General features: G+C 40.1%; 2 pseudogenes; both read left to right on the plus strand.

Moving 5' to 3' along the window:
• The first annotated feature begins 242 nt into the window (after nucleotides 1-242).
• LOC115029332 lies at nucleotides 243-355 on the plus strand (annotated as a pseudogene).
• A 7,132-nt stretch (nucleotides 356-7,487) lies between these two features.
• On the plus strand, nucleotides 7,488-8,112 carry LOC110309704 (annotated as a pseudogene).
• The last annotated feature ends 7,608 nt before the right edge of the window (nucleotides 8,113-15,720 follow it).

The raw sequence follows: 15,720 nt of genomic DNA on the forward strand, positions 1-15,720 counted from the left end.
CATTTGCTAACATGAAAATAAAATTTCATACAATTACTAAAGGTTGTTATGGTTGTGGTTATGCTCATTTAATGTAAAGTACAAAAAATTAGGAAAATGCAGTTGTTTCTGTTTGGATTCACTTTCACAAAATATTTTAGACACACACAGACACATACACTCACAGACACACACACACACACACACACACACACACACACACTACACACATACACTCACTTTTATGTTACATCAAGAATACATCGGTCCCTAGAGGTCTTACAGGTATCAGATTTGCATCGGTAGGCTGCAGAAAGCCTATGTTATGCTCAGTGTTCTGACCTGTGAACATCTGAATGCTTTGATTAGTGACATAACATTCCCTGAAAATAAGTGAGCCCAAGACAACCACCACTCTGGGACCAAACAGGCCCAGATGGTCTTCCAGGACAAGGAGTAAGCTGGAGACTAGAAAACCCACGCTGGGACCTTGGGCCTGGGTGGGAATGAGCCTTAGATACAAGGAGCCATTTAAACATGCCTGGGAAGGACCAGGCCTGGAATCATGAGAGCAGGAGAGATGGCTCTGGCCCTCACCAGCTACAGCACTCAGGAGATCAGGCCCTGTACTCCACCTCGTAAGTACAGTAGAGCTGACCCTGGTTTCAGGCCAGGTACAGTTGAGCTGTCCCCAGGGACATGAGTGTAGGAGGTCTGGCCCTGCAACTTGTCTGACATGCAGTGACATGGGTGAAGAAGAGATGCCCCCTAAACCCCTTGCCACCTATAGCAGGCAGGAGATCTGGCCTCCTCTTCATCTACTATAACACTTAGGAAAGAGGGCCCTGAACCTCACCTTGCAGCTTAGTAGAGCTAGCCCTGAATATAGAGATTTCAGGTGAGCCAGTCTAGAGGGTATTAGCATGGGAGAGCTGGTGGTTCAACTTGTCTGCCATGCAGCATCGTGGGCAAGGTAGAGATGCCCTCCCCTCCCCTTACCACTTGCCACCAATGGCAGATTAGAGAGCTAGCCCAGGGGTCAGGAAAGCAGGAGAGCTGACCCTAACCCTCATCTGCTGCAGCACTCAGGAGAGCAGGACCTGAATCTTACCTACACAGCACAGCAGAGTTGACCTGGAAATGGTGTGTGTGTGTGGGGGGGGTGCTGATAAGAAAGATACCTGCAAGTCAGACTAACTCACATGCCTCTCAGGCCCACATTCAGGGCTCTTAATTGGCTCACTCCAACATCTACTCTATCAGAGAACTGCTGGAATGCAGGAAAGGCCCAGTCCTATAGATCTCCATGACACAGGGCAGCAACAGTATGCCTGACATGAGTCCATGTGAGGTTCCAATATTCATAGAGAAGCAGAAACCAGAGGCCTCACACTGGAGCAAGGAGTCACTGTAAGTGAGTGAACATTTATAAGCAAAGTATAAACAGAGGGTACACATTGTGCTGCACAACTTCCACATGACTTTTTTCCTCTGTTGGGAGGAAAATAGCAAGGGAGAGGATGGGTACAGGGGACAGGAGAGGATTGGGATGTATGATATGAAGTTCACAGAGAATGAGAGGAAAGGTCTTTTTTTAAGTTTACTGATTTCTTTGGCAAAAATTAAAAAGGAAGGAAGGAAGGAAGGAAGGAAGGAAGGAAGGAAGGAAGGAAGGAAGGAAGGAAGGAAGGAAAAAGAGACAAAGAGAGAAGTCATTCCATTTACTCCCTTTACATGGGCCAAGAGACAGTTTTTGTTTGATCTATTACAGTGAGCACAGTAAACTATAAAGCCTATTTAAATAAATTAGAAGTTGACAGTTAAAGTATGAGGTGATAGCACACAGAGTTGTGTTGTAACTCCAGAGACCTGCTGAGCAGCTATGACTAGGGTTCGTTCATTGTTGTCAGATACTGGTGATGTGTCAGCATATGTACGAAAAGGTAGATTAGCTGCAAGAACCAAACACCATGGCATACAATTTAAGCATATACAGTTCTGAAAAAGTCAGAAAAAATTAAGGATACTAGATATATTTGATTCATTTTGATGCAGTAATTGTACTTTTAAAAACTCTATCAAGAAAATATTTCTAAATAAATCCAAGAAAATATTTATCTGCAGGCATTCGTTGCAATGCAACTTCTTTGTGAAAATTAATATTTAAAATTATGTGCTCAGTAATTGCAAAAAAAAGTTTATATTGTCCCCATCTGTTGCAATATTTGTAGTCTCTAAAGTTATTTATAAAGAGATAGTAATAACACATTATGTAAAATCAAATATGGGTAAAAATTAATTGCCCACAAGTGAGCCAGTGAACACTGAAAAGGAGTTTGCTGAAGTGTTGTTATTGCTTGTCTTTGCAATTGTGTGATTTCGGGCAATATTTCTTCTGTTTTGTTTTCTTTCTAAATTTCATAAAATACTGGTTTTAGTACAGGAAGACATGAAAGCATATTAACTTATGGGAGAAAAAGAACAAGGAATTAATTTCCCCGCCCTTCATTTTGACTTTCAGAAGGCGTCCACCAGAGTAACTGAGTTGCATGGCATGCATTGTCAGAGACTTGTTGGTGAGTGAGGTAGAGTGTCCTCATACCTAGCTTACTAAATTTCGAACATCTAAATGATTGATAGATTTCATTGTCGTCTCCCCCCCACCCAGTATCCAGAATAGAGTCTTAATTCTAAGTAAGTACTGTCATATACAGAGTGACACTGAGGGATACTAGCCATACTCACTCCACCCTTTCAAGGGGATCTTGAGTTTCAGTTCCCTTTGCATGGCTATGATCCAAGGCAAGAAAAAAAAATCACATTGCATCCCATCACTGTACCCTGCTCAAATTGGAATTCAAATGCTTTATCTCTCAAAGGCCCAAGTAACCCAAGGTTGAAGTCAGCCAGCATAAAAGTACACACCGATTGGGGCAAGATACAGACAAACTCAAGAACGCACAAAGGCTGGCGCAATTTGCCATTTCAGAGTGGAGTCCACTGCAGTCCCACGTGATAACCTGAAGCTCCTTCCCTACAAAGATGATGTTCACCGCACACTCTCCTCTCATCCTGAAGCCAAAGGCATACTTTGTACAGCTCACATTTCTGCAAATTGGTGTCTATTTGTAGCTATTTGGTTTATTATAACTGGTCCAGGGACAATTTAGAGCAGACTTTGGCAGGCTCTTATGATAACAATCTGCCCCATGGTGCTCCTTATGGAAGACACCTGCTTTGCCAGGAAGATGCATTAGCTGTGGGTGACTGAGTAAGAACACAATTAAGATGTCAAAGTTTCTGCCGGACCCTGCTGGGTCTGGGCACAGTAAATCTCAGGATTCCTGTTTCTTCTATTGGCCATAATGCCTGCCAAGTCAAGGGACCCTGGTTCCATGCTTTCTACATTCTGTGTCAGTGATCATTATTAAATATACGGTTTACTTTGGAAACCTGGTCCCCTGTTAGTTTTGTCTGTCTAGCTATTAATCCCTCATTCCTTCCAGGTTCATTCTAAACCCAAAGAAGATGTAGAAAGCTATGCAGAACAAAACTAATAGCAAGAAGGCAGAGGACAGCCTAGTCAGCCATCAATGGGAGGAGAGGCCATTGGTCTTGCGAAGATCATAAGCCCCAGTACAAGGGAATGTCAGGGCCAGGAAGCAGGAGTGGGTGGGTTGGGGAATAGGACAGGGGGAGGGTATAGGAAGCTTTGGGATAGCATTTGAAATGTAAATGAAGAAAATATCTAATAATTTAAAAAAGAAGTCACAGACCTGCCAGAATGGGCAGTATATGGGACCTGTCCTGATACAGCATGATTGCCTACCTAGGACAAAGCCTCCAGTACACTAATAGGATATTCACACTAAGATAAAGAGAAAGGTGTCATTTATCTCCTGAGTATACACATGTCCCTGGAGGTATAGAAGGTCACATACAAAACTTCCTGAGCCAATAAACCATGTTTTTTTCTCCCCTCGCTCAGACTTTCCCACAAAGGTCTACTCTCCACTTATAATCATGGTAAGTTTCAGATTAAAACAAGAAATGGTGAATGATTCCTATCCTTGATTTTTTCATCTTTCACCAGTGCCCAAGACTGAAGCCCATACCTCATCTAACTTTATAGAACATAATGTGGTTTGGTTGAAAAAGCACAAACTTTAGACTCACACTCACATAGCTACAAATTTAACTCTGGCCTTCTCACAAAACCATATCTCTGTACCAGGCACAGTGTTGCTCTTTGAAATGTGAGCTAAATAAAATTATATCTGTAAATATCTCATAATATCTGAATAGTCAGCTGTTCATCCATCATGTATGCAATCATTTACAAGGTCATCTGAGACTCTTCTCAAGGCCCATCTCTTTAAAAGTGATTTCCTGACCACTCACTCAAAAGTCTTTGGCACCTTAGTCACTCCTGAGCACCTCACCTTTTTCTCTTAGAGTAGACAAGAAGATGTCTAGCTGGCTTTGTGGTGGGACAGAGCTTCTAGAAAGAAGCACAAGCACATCATGGCTAAGAACAGGGGCCAGAAGTACAGAATTGGCTTTGATTTGTAGCCATAATATCCCAGGCTTCCGGTGGGCATCTAAATAGGGAAGGAGTTTCAATGTGTTAGATCATACTGGACCCTCCCATTCTAGACTCTTCAGTGGTGCCCCAGGGCTTTCCTACAGACATCCAACACGACACAGAAAAGAAGAAGAAGAAGAAGAACACAACAACAAGATGTATCTATTTTTAAGGGGAGCGCTGGAAACAGAATGATCCAATTGCATGTGCCCAGCCTGAAACTGAAAGCGTAAATCTTGGAGATGTGCCAAAAAATACCTTCTGCCTATCTAAAAGCCAGATATGGCAGCTTTATTTAATATCTGTTTAACATTCTCTGTTGGAAAAGCTGAAAAGGCTATCTGCAGTCAACAAAGACAATTGTTGTTCTTTGGAGAAACAAATAAAAATGATAATTCAAAACCTCACTTGTTATCTAAATATCTACTTATCTATAAGTAGATTAAAAATAAGTACCACTTCCTTAATAAAATCCGAATTAAAAAAAAAGCTACATTCTGAATAAGCTGATTGGTATAACTCATATAATATTATTAAAAAGATTGAATACACATACAACTCAGGGGAGAAATTTTGGAACCTTAGAAAGATTGTTCGTTTTGGAGATATAGAAGTCGTGTTTTATAGCACTCCAAGAGGAACAATTCATCGTGCAGGAAAGAGGTATCATTTGAGAAACAACTCTCCTGCATAAGACAGTACAATTTCTGATGGACAAGGATATTGCTTTCTTATTTGTACTGTGTCTTGCAGCTATTAGAAAGGGCAGCATACATACATGAACACATGCCCTATTTCCATCCAATCTACACTAAGCAGAAAATATTCTCCCATGTAGGGAATGTTTCACTTATAAAAGTGTTCATCACAGCATTATTCAAACACAGCAAATAACCTGAATGTCCAATAGGAAGGAAATGATTCAATCAATGGAACTGTTCACAATGGATATTTAGGAGCTGCTTATAATAACACAGGGGAAAGCTTCTGCTATGTTATCATTATAATTTTATACTTAGGGATACAAAATTGTGTATACAGCATGATTACTGCTATGCAAAGCAAACAAAAATATTTAAAAGCCATTCATAATGAAATTGTAGGATGGTTGTGCTCTGAAACATGGATCAGCAGCAGTTGTTTGGGAATATAAGATTACCAAGGCTATTTCTGCCTCCTAACTTCCTACATTTTCCAAATATTTTAATGAGTATGTAATCATTTTATATTGAAACATCTACCAGTAATTATTTAAACAGAATAGTTAGATATCAGAAGTAGAATTAGTCTTCTCAAAATCCATTGGTAAGGCATAAAAGAAGCCTATTCCCTACCTAATGGAAAGGATCCAGTGCTCTGACATAGGAATTCTTCCCACCACTGGCTTCAAGAATCCTTGTGGATGGCAAGAGCCATGGGAAAACTCTGAAAAGGCAGGAAGAATCCTTCAGCCTAGAATTACTCATTCTGAATGTATATCATTTCTCAAAGGAGGTACAAGGTTTCCATTATGGGAGAAAAAAAAACACCTTAAAAACAAACAAACAGAAAACAGACTAGTGACCCATGACCCCCAATATTGCAAAAGACAAATAAATCGAACCATTAGATATGTTGTTTGTTTTTCTGTCTACAATTATTTCCGTTTCTTTTAGTATCGGAGCTCATTTTCCCTCAAACTTTCTCCCTCTCACCGAACATGTCTTAGTGAGACCAAGCACATTCTCTGATCAAAGCATGAGTCTGCATGTGGCTGTTTCATATCAGGGGTCAGAGCAAGCCTGGTAACCCAGCTGAGCATTTTCCAGATCAAGCTTTAGGGATCCCCAGGAGGGTTTGAAAAGAGAATTTCTACTGCCTGTGCATCGGGCTAGTCTGTTATAAGGCCAACTTTTATAACCACCTTGCCTAAATGTAGAAAACACCTGCCTGAAAAAACCCAAAGGCAAGCCATCTGAGGGAGTTTTTTTTAAATCCACAGGCAACATAGAACACAGGAGAAAACTTGGTTTCTGCATAGTTTTTGTGCTGTGATCATTTCCCTAATGGTATTTTGGTAATTTTGAGTCAGTTCCTTCCTGAGTCAATTCTACTCTTTAACTTTGCACTCCAAAACTATCAAATCCCACACTCACTTGTTGTGTTTAACCTAAATTGGCTTAGGTGGAGTCTATTTCACTCACAAAGTATCCTTATCTATATGGAAACTTAAAAAAAAAAAAGGAGAGGAAAGAAAATCCAGAGAACCTGTGTATTACAGATTGTGTGCATGTGCTTGTGTGATAAGAAGATGAACCAAGAAATACATAAAATTTTAAGTTAAGTTTACAAAGTTTTGTGAAAGCAATTGTTACCCACATTTTAGGGCTTCCTCATGGTTATAAGTGATAAAGTGAAACCCAGCTGACAGAGCTTTAACTCTGACAGTAGTTCAGACAACCACACATCGAGGGTATTACAAGGACCTGATCAACGGGACTGTCATTTTGGGGTTCTATGCCATCCATCTGTATTTAGTTGGTAGGAGACAGATGAGACTTGAATGCCAGAGTGGCAGCGGGAGTAACTCTGAGCAAGGGTAGGAGCCCAACAATGGTCTTCTTCACATTGGAGCCCATCTGAGAAAGAGGTCTAGTCAAGTTAGAGGAGATGGGTTTCAGTTAACACTTTGCTTCCTCTTGAAATAATTTGAAGAATTCCCTAGGTCTAACTTTCTGAAGTTACAGAAAGTGTATTCTAAACAATAAGAATAGTTACATTTGAACATGCATCAAACCGATGTGAGCATGCAGGAGGGAGCTCTGGCTTCTAGCTTCTAGACACTCCCCTCCTGCAATGGCCCTGAACTGGCAATCTGCACTCCTGTCCTAGCCTAAGAAATCCAGACAAGTTCCTGCTGCAAAGCTGATTGGCCCTTCCTGGTCTTTCAAAAGGAGAAGAATAAAAACATTAAGAAGCACTGGAACAAATTTACAAAGTACAATATAAATAGACTCAATGAACAAACCAATGAGGAAATTTTGAAAGTAGAGCAGAATTTATCATCAAAATTCCATATTTTGGGGGTAACAACATTTTTCAAGCATTCCCAAGTGTCTACACATGTGGGGAAGGAACACAAAGAAGCTCTGCAGGATTTAACCATAAACATGACAGAATTTGCAGACACAAAATCAGGTTACAGGAATAATTTTAATTTTGATGAAAACTGATGAAACTTGAAAAATATAGTTCTCTCCAAAGAATTTTATCTGAATGAGAGTGGTAACCCATCTTCAAGGTCCACTAAAATCAAATGGAAATATGGAAAGGATTTGACAAAATGCTCAGATCTAATGCAGAATAAGACCAGCAGGAGTAGGCACTGTGCGGAACCAGACCTGACTCACCCAGTTTGCTAAGCATTCTGATGCAGATGCAGTTGAGTTAGGCGAAGTCGTCAAGACAATATTTGACCTCATCCACTGCAGTATGATTTAGTTCTTGATATGGATGATGATGAATAAGAGGCAGAAGATGATGGTGATGATAATGAAGAAGAAGAAAAAGAAGTGGGAGGAGGAGGAGGAGGAAGAGGAGGAGGAGGGAAGATTGGAAGATATTATGAAGAAGGGGATGAGGATGAAGGGGAGGAAGAATGACTAGCACAAGATACTAATGGATTCCAACCTTCTTTAATTATTTTCTTTTTAGGTTTTAATTTCCTTCAGTTCATGGGAGCAAGCTTCTGTCATTTCTCCTGCTTCTGTCTTATACTCAGTCACCCTGGTTCTAAGGTCTCTTCTCAACACCATAGTTCTCAACTCATTTGGGGGAGGGGGATACCTTGAGCAAAATACAATAGAAAAAAATTTCAATGTGTTCACTATAAAATAAGGATAAATGTTTGACAAGATAGACATTCTTACTCTTATTTAAACTTTGCCCCTATGTACACACATATTAGGGCATTATGTGAATCCCAGTAATATGTACAATTTTCTTCTGTCCAATTAGAAGAATGTAAGTGTCTTGAAAGCCTGCTAAATCAGAACAGAATGCTCATTGGTCTAACAAAACAACAGAAAATTTCATTATTGTAAAGTATTAAGGCTTAAAGAGAAAATTAAACAAAAATTTATATTTGGGTTTTAAAGCAATGATTATTCACAGAGGAAATGAAAATTTGTCTTTGGTTCTCAAAGATGAGACAGGGCCAGAGATTACTGCATGCGTAAGATGGCTCTGGAGTGTGGGATGAAAATTAGTAAGGACCCTGAATCCTTGTTTTTCTTATCAGATAGGTGGTAGCAACCTAGAAGACATGAATGTGGTGCCACTATTTCAAGCATCTTCACACTTTGGTTGTACCTGTGGGCCACATGGCTATCTTGCTTCAGCCACTCCCCTTGCCCACCTTAACACTAGTCAAGTATTAAGCCCTGTCCTAAAGAAACTTCCACAAAGAGAAATAACACAGCACTCAGGTACATCTTCCTGGTGATGTCTCAGCATTATCTCCCCCTGCATCTTACCTACATTCTGCTCTTTGCTCTTTATACTCCAGCTGTTTTCAACTTTGAGCTTCTAGGGTTCATGAAGCAATGATTGTCTCTGACCTACATGGTCCAGACCCCACTGTGACTGTTATGCCATGCTGCTTGCTGAAGGTGTCAATGCTACACATTCCCATAAATCCCTGCCAAAGTAGAGTGGAGAGTCCCAATATTTGGGACTCACAAGAATAGCTTAAGCCATCTTTATAAAGAAAAGAAAACAAACAAACAAAAAAACATCTTAAGAATCTTGCTCACAGCAAGGTATCTCCTACAAGGGATGGGGCCTACAGGGTAAAGACACACTCATTTCTGAACCAAGGGCAGGCCAGATCCCAATGTACTTACTACAAGACTCTATGTGGAAACGATAAGCTACTGATCACAGCAGTCTGCAGAGAAAGGAGATTTGATATGCAAAATTCTGAACTCAGATATCAATTGTAAATCACAGTCAAGCACAAAGACTTGAGGATGAGGAGAACACTTTAATGGATTCCAACCTTCTTTTGTTATTTTCTTTTTAGTTTTTAATTTGCATCTTACTATTATGTGATACCCCCTCCTCTGGCTGGGTCAGAATGTTTTACAGCCATGAACTGGGTATTGCAATCTGTGATAATGGCTCCTTTGATTAGGCCTCCTTGTTTGGGTACGTGTGCATGTGCATGTGTGTGTGTGTTGAATAGAATTAAAATATTTATTAATACTCCATAGAATCATGTTTTATTTATTTTTATTTTTATTTTTTTTTTTTTTTTGATTTTTCGAGACAGGGTTTCTCTGTGTAGCCCTGGCTGACCTGGAACTCACTTTGTAGACCAGGTTGACCTCGAACTCAGAAATCCGCCTGCCTCTGCCTCCCAAGTGCTGGAATTAAAGGCATGCGCCACCACGCCCGGCTTAGAATCATGTTTTAATGAACAGACAATCTTAGGGAATGCTAGATTTAAAGAAAGTTAAATTAGTTCACTAAAAGGAAGGTTTGGTATAGTGTTTAATATACCAATGTACACTCAGACTTTTCCGAATAATATTGTTTAATTTTTAATAAATATTTTCTTTATTTGCATTTCAAATGTTATCCCCTTTCCTGGATTCCCGATCCAAAACCCCCTATCCCATCTCCCCTCCCCTTACTCACCAATCCACCCACTCCCACTTCCTGGCCCTGGCATTCCCCTGGCAGGAGCCTGATATAGTTGTCTCCTAAAAGGCTCTGCTTGACAAATACAGAAGTGAATTCTCACAGCCATCCATTGGACTGAGCACAAGGTCTCCAATGAAGGAGCAAGAGAAGTACCCAAGGAGCTGAAGGGATTTGCAGACCCATAGGAGGAACAACAATATGAACTAATCTGTACCCCCAGAGCACCCAGGGACTAAATCACCAACACATGGAGGGACTCATGGCTCTAGCTGCATATGTAGCAGAGAATGGCCTAGTCAGTCATCAATGACAAGAGAGGCCCTTGGTCCTGTGAAGACTCTAGACCTCCTTGTTCTTCCTTCTGCAATGCACCAATTTACAACCTGTTGGCACTATAGTATATTGTGAGAATAAGTAGACACGTGCCTTTTACAAAGCACTAGCCATTGCCTGCTCTCCACAACTGTGGTTGTACCTACTTGAAGACTCATTTGCTCTTCCATCATTTGAGAATAAGAACAGCATTTAAAGAACTCCTTTCCATGGTACGAAGAGAGAAAAGTGTGCAATTAAAGCAAGCAGAAATCTTTGTTAATTATATTTTCTACATGAGACATCTGCCAGATGTTTTATATTAATTACTGCATATAATCCCCCCAATAATGACAGTGAAAAATGATAAATTATTTCCATTTGGTGATGAGAAAACATGCCTTAAAGACCTACTATTGCTTATTAAAGAACATAGAGATAATAAAAGGAATGCTCAGGACAACATTCAGAACCCCAAATTACTAAGTACCTGCACCAAGAAATCTTTTACTCCTAAATGGGCATACCTACACACACACTTGCACATATGTTCACAAACTAGCCTCCCTTCCACATGTAAACAGAAAATAAACACATAGAAGTCCAAATAGCTTTATGCATACACACCTGTCCAAATGTGCGGACCCTCTCAAGGCTGACGCCGGCTCTTTACCTCATGACTGACTCATATGAGTAGATGGTTCTTCTTGGTTGACAGAATACCAGAAAAGTAGATTAAAAGTGGGCAAACCAGCTGCTCCATATGTCCACTCCGGGCTCCTGGCTGACTGAGCCAGCAATTGGCATGGGGCTCCAAGGAGTCCTTGACCATCTGGACTCGATCAATAGTCACTTTGAGATTTTTTTCCAGGGTTCTGGGTTTTTTGCTTTACCAATGACCTGTAAACTAATTCCCTTCCTCACTGGAGACAAGCTTGACCTTCTGAGTAGGGATGCTGAGTTAAGGTAAGGATTCTGCAGCTGACTGAACATCACATCTTCAGTCACTTAGCACTCTAGCATTGGTAGAACTTAAGGCTTGGTTGTTGATTGACTCAATGACCAGCATTGCTAATAGCTTTGGTGGATGAATGGTGGATGAAGATGTTTTAGACTTCAAACTATCTACTGCTCACAAAAAGACATTGCAATTAAATTATCCTTGTTTTCCTCTCAAGAGAAGAAAGAAGCTGAGGCTCAGAAGCCTGGTTTCTCTCTCACTTTCCAGAAAATATTATAATCTTAAGCTATACCTTTCTTGTCAATTCTATCTGCCCAGACCTTATACCCCAGTAACAGATAACACTATGGAGTCAAGGTTCTGTTCTATACCCCTGAACTATTCCTCTCACTCTCATGCCTATTCCTAACCCTTGTCTCTCATCATCTCTAGCTCCTTCCATTTGGCAAGCTAACTGATATCCTTCAGGCTTTGTGGCTTTCCCTTCTTATCCACATCTGACATTTAGATTCATCTCTGGTTTGTGCTGACAACCTCTCCATCTGACCCAATCCCTCAGAATCTCACTTAAAACGATCCCTCCACTGTTTCCAGCCAAAGTCCCACTCCATGAAACAATTCAAAGGCTAAGATGAGTCTACTCTACTCCCTACCATCCTATCACACGTGCACACACACACACACACACACACACACACACACATTGAAGACCATGTGGCAGTGGCAAGCATCTATCGCCTGGGTTGTAAAAGGAACACACAGCCTCCCATTCCACAGAAGCTGTATTCTGTTGTGCTGCCTCCAATTTAAATGTCAGTATAATTTGCCCTTATAAAAATACAGCTCTCTCCTCTTTCTCCACTAGGGACTACATCTGTAACCAAGGTAACAAAACCCAAGTGCAGCAGCCCCACCACCATCTCTGTTTCTGTAAGCATAGAGAGAGCACAGAAAGGGTAAAGGCTAGGAGAGGCAGTGAGACACCATGAGAGCCCCTGTCTGTCAGGTATGCATGTCCATCCTGCTAAGGAAACATTCACATCTGTTTTACAAAGAAAAGGGACCATCTGTCTGCAGGAATGTTCTTCTACCTAATATTAAAGGCTTTGTGCTATCTAGTGGGTTTAGCTATAAAGAAATGGTCATTTTCAGAAACAAATCCTGTAGAGTCATAGGCTGACTTGCTTAAATCCAAATGTTCTTGTGTAGTTGAGCTGGCTTTTTGAACTGAGGTAAATCTCCCTGCCTCCACACTCAATAGCAAAAGGACCATTTTCATTGCCAGAAACAGTGCTAGTTTTTCACATATCACATGCATAATAAACACACCTGCCTGCTCCGGTGTGCATGTGCCAGTAGTATGCATATATTTACACTCCTGTGTGGTGTATTCATGTACATACACAAATGTTTAACAACTCCCTTAATGACAGTATTTGTCAGAACTAGTCAGTCTCAAGGTCTGGGCTTCCAAAGCCTTCTTTATATTATGCTATGCTATCTCTGGAGCAAACTCTCAAAAAGTGAGCAGAGACAATGAATAAAGAATACATGTTAGTGCCACAACCTAGGAAGGACAGATAAGCTGGGCAGACGGAACAGGAAGTGACCTCTGTTGAGACTCTGAGACTCCTTTCAGAACTGAAGACTGCCTTGATCAAGAGTGAGTTTATGATGACCCCAGCTAGATGTCTGGAGACAAGTTTACCCCAAATGTCTTCTTCCTGCCAGAGCACAAGAAACTAACTGACAGCTGGAAGTTCTGTGTGAAGATAAGGAGGTGGGAACATTGTCTTGGGACAAAAGCATGAACAAAGCAACTAGGAGGAACATCTGTGTCACAACAGCAGAGGATCAGAAAGACTTAAGAACCAGAAGTATTAAAGGCTTGCCCAAGAACAGTGTTTTCCAGGCAGTATAGCTACAGTGTACCTAAGAAGTCACAGCAGCTATAACTATATGCACAAGAACTGCACAAGATGAATCAAGCCAAAATCCCAGCATGAATGGGAGAGGATCTCAGCAGCTTCCTCCTCACCCCCATAGTTTTGGAGCTATTGGCAATTAGTACCTAATGGAGGGATGGAGAGTCCATTTTCTTCAGGGATGCAGCCCCTGATAGCTTGGCCTTGTAGATAACCCTATAACCATGATCAAGCTATCAGTACTAAATGGACTCAGAGAGTTTAAAAAACTAAATAAATAAAAGGAAAAAGAGTGTCTGGAGTTAACAAGGGAAATGGGTGGTGGGTTATGGAAAGAGCTAGAGGGGAAAGAGCAGGGGCTAGATTTAATCAAAAGGCATTGTATTAATGTCTCAGATTCTTAAATAGTAATAAAAAACTATTGTAAAAACAGGATTATTCCAGACTCAGTGTGCACCTTGAGGGAATTCTTTGTTTTGCCATGGTAGGATTTCCTGATCTCCAGATTGGCTTCTGCTCTCTTTATCTCTAATACAGTGATATCCATTGCTTTCTTTGTCCCTTCAGAGTTTTAGACTTTCAACTTTTTGTGAGTTACATTGACCACACTGACCTCAACCAGTTCAGTATCCAACTCTATTATTGACCTATGATTGAAATTCTGCTCAGCAAAAATGGAGATCTAGCCACACCTGCATTTGTACCATACTTCTGAGATTAACTCAGTCATGCCCAGGGCTCAGCCTCTGACATCTGCTGTGCCTGCTCTGCTGAGATTCACCATGACACTCCAATAAGAGGATGTTAAATGGGACTTTTGACTCAGCATTTATCTGAGTCTTTCAAGTCAAGAGCAATGATATAGGGAGAGATCCCCAATAACTAAAACCAAGAAAGGATTCTTCAGCAAGGCTCCTTTAGGGTTTCAAGTCTGCACAGCTGTGAATTCTGTACAGTCTTTCAACATAGCTTTTCCCTATTCAGTTCAGGAAATAATACATATGGGCAAAAACAGTGATATCAAGGCCCTCATATTTCCCAATGAACAGAATAACAAGACTGAAAGTGGGGCACTCAATACTACAGATCAAGAAGGCCTAATGGACATTGGTAGAGCCCACATTGTTCTTAAGTACACATGGAATCATATGAAGGATATAGTATGTGTTGAAAAATAAAGTATGTCTCAATAAATTTAAAATAATTGAAACTATAAAAGAATTATCTGAACACAATGGAATAAAGGTGGAAATAAATGCAAAACTGCAGGATTCAGAAACAGAAATGATTTAAAGTATGCGCAAATAGCTCATGAGTAAAGAAGAGACCAAGGCATAAATGAAAAAATAACTTTAACATGAATGGCAATGAAAACCTAAAATGTCAGAATAGGGTTTTCAGGAAACATGGTATTCATAGGAAATTTCATAATTGTAATGCTAAGCACGTTTTAAAAGAAAAGATAGAAGTAAATAAGCTATTACCTTAAGAAATCAGAAGACAAACAAAACCAGAAACAAATTAAAACCAAGACAAAAACAGAGAGGAAATGCAGATAAACTAGAATAGAAAGACATGAGAAAAGACCAGTGATGGCAAATATTGAAAACTTGAGGAGAAATATAGCCAGAATGAACAAGAAAAAATAAGAAAAGACCAAAGTTGCTTTAGAAATTAGGAGAAGAGGGTGAGGATATCTTTACTAACCTTGATGAACTGAAAAAGGAAATAAAATGAGCTATCATGAGAAACCATGTGCCAATAAATCAGGTGACTAGAATAAGTAAATTCACATGGTGAACAAATACAAAGACTAATTCATCAATAAATGGAAAATTTTTAATGTTTTTACAATTAATGAGCAAAATCATACAAGTAAACACAGACGACGATTAGTGAATCTACTGAGCTTGTAGTGAAAAAGTAACCCAAGAACGAAAGTTTAGGAGCATGGAGCTTCCAGAGTGAGTCTTTTCAAATAGTGGATGATAAAAACCATCCTTCACAAACATCAGAAAACACATGATGTAACAACCTTTCCATTTTTTTATAAGAGATGAAAATTACCTTGACACTAAAAGCCAATTCATTATCATTAAAGAAAATTACAGAAGGTCTCAGAAGATGGAAATACCTCCCATGCTCATGGATGGGCAGGATCAATATAGTGAAAATGNCTATCTTGCCAAAAGCAATCTACAGATTCAATGCAATCCCCCATCAAAATTCCAACTCAATTCTTCACTGAGTTATAAAAGGCAATTTGCAAATTC

This window comes from Mus caroli, chromosome 14 (genome assembly GCF_900094665.2).
Source record: "Mus caroli chromosome 14, CAROLI_EIJ_v1.1, whole genome shotgun sequence".
Lineage (NCBI taxonomy): Eukaryota > Metazoa > Chordata > Mammalia > Rodentia > Muridae > Mus > Mus caroli.